Below are 5468 nucleotides of genomic sequence, written 5' to 3'. Positions count from 1 at the left end.
TCATCGCTGGTGAAAACGCACGAGCATTAAAGTTAGTGCAGAAAGAATGACCGACAAGATCTTCGCAATGCCGTTTTTAATTTCACCAACGTTTGACGACTTATTCGTCCAACGTAGGTTAGGTATATGCCATGGCTAACGCGAGTCTTGAGCGTGCCCGCTCACCTAAGTCTTCCCTTATTAACGACCTCGTCTTTTCATTACTAATACTAGCATGGACACAGGCTCGCAAATTCTCGGGCATGACCTACACCTCAATAATTCAAGCTTTTGTACTGAGCTGCATTAACCTGTCTGATTGTGGTTTTTGCACAGCCAATCATCGATAGAAAAGAACAATCTCTAGCAAGCTCGGTCTTACATCTCGGGTCTATCAGGGATATTGTATTCACAAAGAAACAGGATGATCGCACAAATGACCTACGTAGGACTCACATGGTGTGTTACGGCGCAATCTCGTCGTTAGGGCATGATATCAGGATAGGCCGAGACGTTGCCTAATCGTGCCCGATCTACTCCCGAGGAGCACCTGCATGACTCGCTTAATCAGGGTTCTGCCCCATCATGTATATATCTATCACACTTGAGGAATAAGTTAATTCCTCAAGGATTAGTCTCTGTCATTCTCTACAGTTGAATTACATCTGACATCTTTGACCTTGCCTAGTTAATACCCCTACCTTAACATGATGCGTATGGAATTTCTTAACGCGAGGAGGCTATAAGTATATTGTATAACCACTTGAAAGTGATTTCCATGGGCGTGGCTCTTTTCCTCCTTAGTAGCCTCGAATATCAATAATCAAATTACCTTGCGACAATTCTCAAATGCCACCATTCCAAGTAAAAGTGCTAGATAGAGCAAGAATGATCTCATCTGAGGACATCAGCTAAAGCTATTCCTATCGCGTTCATTCTAAATATCGTTAAAAGTATTTGAACGTAATACACTAGAATACCCCACTATATGTAATTAAAAGTATGTAATGTATATAATCATAAAATACTCGCCATGTCCCTGCTAATTTTTGTCTGTATAAAAGGCGTTATGCACTGCCGCAGACTGGCTTGGGGCCTGAGGCAACAATACCTGCTTAGATATGTAGATGGTAGAATGGCAGTATTATCTAAACTATAGTTCTGGCAGAATTCTACCCTTTGATATTCTGCCAGTAGTCTAAATCCCATGTTCTGGGACTGACACGGCAGAAAATTATTTAGCATTTTTTTGCCTAGTCTATCTACCTCGCTCTCTTATTACTAGTAGAAAGGGTACTATATTAAAAGTGTATTGATTCGATATTAATTACGATTATGCGTATGGTACTATAAAAATACTAAAAGCTAATTAAAGCTATTATCCTACCCTATAGATCATAACTATCATTTAACGATTAGGTCCTAGTTCCTATTAAAGCCTTAAGTAAATCTACCATAAAAGCCGCTCTCTATTCTAGATTCTACTAGCTCTAAGGTAGAACAAACAACTCTTAGCTATTTCCAGGACGTAGGGCCAGCGATAAAATGAAAACGTAAGTTTGTGGGACTATTTATCCTTTATAGAAAAATAGAATTATCTTATGATGCGTAAGTTATAGTCGCGTGACTAAAAAGTCATGGTTAAGAATGAGAATCAAGATATATAATCCTAGTAACGCTAGTAGACTTTTACGATTACTAGAATACTAAGAGGTATCGTCCTTCTAGGTAAGGTAGAAGTAATATATATATTTTAACTATGAAGTTATGTAAAATGAATCTGCTTAATTAATTTATTTTGTTTGGCCTTTCTTAGTAACTTCTCTCGCCACCAGAATTACCTTTCTTTTTCTATATTATTATGGAATTTAGAAACATAATCCTTTTCTTTAGTAGCTATGTAGTATATCTTAGCTATTAAGATAATTATAAAGACTAGAATAAAGTATATATAAATAGAATAGATGTTTTAATAGGCCTATATATAATTAATATATATTACACGCTTAATGATATAAATACTAAAGTATTATTTATCTTAGTTAAGGCGTTAAATATAGTGAAGATAAATATAATAAGGTTATTAAAGAGGATTCTTTACTTTATATTTAATAACTTAAGACCTTAGCCTATTAATAAATTAAAATACTATTTGATAAAAATGTAATAAATATGATATTTTTATCTAAAATTTTTATATCTATAATTAAACTCTCTTAAAAGATACCCTATCTAGATATTAGGCTAGATAAATTTCTATAAAGACCTATTAATTCTATTCAATCTCTTAGTATTAATAGCTTAGAAATTTCCTTTTACTATTTTATTAGCTATTATGACCAGTCCTAAAAATATTCTTTTAAATTAGGAGTTAGAGGGTATAGATAACTATACTTCTTCTAAGAAATCCTCTATAGTACCCTTAGAGATAAGTACCAACCGTGATTTCATCGCTTTAGATTTAGAAAGCTTATCATATACCTCGCATCATTTATTAGACGCTTTATATCTTTTTTAAGGGTATTCATCTAAGGAAGAGTATAGTATTTAGGTAAGTGCATCGTGATATATTCTTAATCACATCGCTGATCTAGTGAATATCCCATGATAGGACGGGAAAGTTCCTATTAAAATAATCGCGCGATAATTAGTTATATAGAATGGCTAACCTATTACTAAGTACCTTATTCTATAGTACTTATGGGAATATGATAAGATATAAGAGGCTTATAATATATTAAGGCTAGTAAATAATCGCTTTTAAGGTTTATAAGTGAGTATAGTCGATATATAAAGTTTAATCCTACGAGTATTAATTTCTCTATCTAAACGTGTTACGTTACTTTCGTTTCGTGGTGTCTCTATTAGAATTTAAATTATAAAAGATTATAAAGTCGTGATTCCAAGAGTCTCGCTTTTACGATTTGATTTTGATTAAATCTAGCCTTCTATTATATGAAGTCCTTTATTTTATGATATATTTCTATTTATCTTAACATTTCTATTTATCTTAATATTTCTATTTATCTTAACTTAAGGGTGTACCTAGCTTATAGTACTCTATATTTTCCCGCATTTTCCTATCTATTAATAGAATGGATAAGCCTGACTGATTATTAATTAATAGAAAGCCTTACTTTTTTTCTAAGGACTCTATATTTCTTTAAAACATTATTGATACTAGGCTTATCACTTTATAGTTTTCTCACATTATCTATATCTACCGCTATATGACTTAGACTCCTTACTATTTAAGTAGATTAGTGTTTCTAAACCGCTAAATGGCTTATACTAGAACATAAGCTATCACTAACCCTAGAGAAAGATATATTTAATAAGAAGTAAGATCTAGTAGAGTCTCTAGAGTCGTGGGACATTAGAAAGTGCTTTTCTAGCTAATCCCTCCATTATCACACTAGGTACAGTATCCATCGCTGTATGTATACCTTGTCTAACGGCATAGGATACAGTAGTGACAGTAGGTATACTTAGAGTTAGCAGGTTAAATATAGGAATGATTAATGATAAAGGTATATCGGTAGTATTCCAGTGAAGCTCTATAGTTATATTAGGTTCCTTAGACGCAGCAATGTTATGTTCGGTATATGCGATGGAAGCTCCACTGATTATATCGTTGCCACATAGAAACATTCTAATAATAGATAAGTAAGACGTTGACTTAATTAGAAAGTTATAGTAGGGGGGCCAACTTAGACTTAACTATAGACTAAATAGACATATAATGGCTCTTAGATAGTGTTACGTCCAAAATGTATATTAATATATAGCCAGATTTAGTAAATCGAAATGGTTATTTCTATTTAAGTCTTAGTATAGGACTCGTTATTTAAGTTAGATTTTAGACTAGAAAACAAAAGATCTCAAATATCTCATCAATTAACAAGTACTAGAACACCCATAAGAATACATAATACTACGCATTGTCCTAGCTACAGTATGCAGTTTCCTATGATCAACTTCTTTCAGCGCCATAATTCAATTGTTGTAGAAGCTATAATTTATAAGAAATTGTTTGAGGCATAAAAATGAGAATGGAGAATTAAGACTCCTTATTTGAAAATTTTGAGTTGTCACCGTTGGGCTAGCCAGCTTTTTCGTGAGAGATCTAGAAATTTTCTATTCTTTCCTATCTTTCACTATTTACTTCTAGAAGGGCTACGTAGGCCTAACTTAAGTTAATCACAGTTACACCAGCACTATACCTATGCTCTCTGGGCGGCACGGCTTATAATGAGATAGCAACGCCTTTCATTTCTTAGTCTACAGTACACTTCCAACAATCAGACTTGACATTGAGATGAAGTACGAAACGAGGTATTTGTAGTAAATAGCGTAGCAAGAACGTCATATCACATATAATACCGAATCTTCCGTACTTTGATAGTCTATTAATCTTCAAAATAGTAATTACTCCAAAATTCAAATAACAATACAAAATAAAGGTCTAAAAAACAACCTAACTAATTCCTTTTAATCTTCTTCATACACCATGCTCAGGTCGATACCAGCCCCTTAACTTACTATTCTGACCTTAACAAAGGCAAAACAAGAGTAAACACTACGTCTTCTCGTTTAATCTTTTCCAGAAGGTAAAACTTATAGAAAAACAAGAGTACCAAAGAGATAGTAAGAGTCGCCTCAGTAGCGACAGTAGTAACGATGGCTATCACAGACCAATCTCCCCGCTAAGATACGTAGACGTTAATAATTATAGTTAATAGCCTAGCAGCGGCGTTTAGCGATATCGGCCTATTAATATATTAGTTTTACTTACCCCAATTATCGTTTAAGTAGTACAGTAACTTACGTGAAAAGCCTATTAATCAACCATATATAATTACTTCTAAGCTTCGCGAAATGCAAAAGCTATATAAAAGCTACAAGACCCCCCAGAAGAAGACAACAGGCAATAGAGAGCAACGGAGGATTTTATATGGTGTGTAATACTATTCAACCAGCTTTATTAGCTTATAAAGCATATTCTACCTAGTCGGAGCTTTAGAGAGAGATAAACGTGCCTAAAACGACTAGATAGCCAGCGAGCAGAGCCCAGTTTACCACACTAACAGTAACGTTAAAGATAAAGTCCATTTCTTCCTCTTCTCTAAGCATTCTCGCATAGGGAGTCTCATTAATACAGCGAGTAGGCAAGGGATTACTTACTCTAGGCGACACACATACCTCATTTAGGAGGCTACGTAAATATACAGGCTTCGCCCATAGGACATAGACGCTTAGTTTCATAGGTTTATACATAGCAGGCTTCATTTAAACACTATATTGCCAATAAATTTCCAATCGAGGATAAAGGCACAAGTCAGCATAGATTTCAGAAATTTATAGTACTTTCACATTCATATAGTGCAATAACCCCGTACTGATCTTATCAACAAAGGGACTTCAAGTAGCTAAGTCGCTTTAGGTCAGTACGTTTCAATAGTCACTTAGAGTCATTTTCCAGAGTCGAT

This window comes from Penicillium longicatenatum (genome assembly GCF_028827895.1).
Source record: "Penicillium longicatenatum strain IBT 33135 chromosome Unknown contig_2_segment0_segment0, whole genome shotgun sequence".
Classification (NCBI taxonomy): Eukaryota; Fungi; Ascomycota; class Eurotiomycetes; order Eurotiales; family Aspergillaceae; genus Penicillium; species Penicillium longicatenatum.
Note: the sequence above shows the minus strand (reverse complement) of the source record.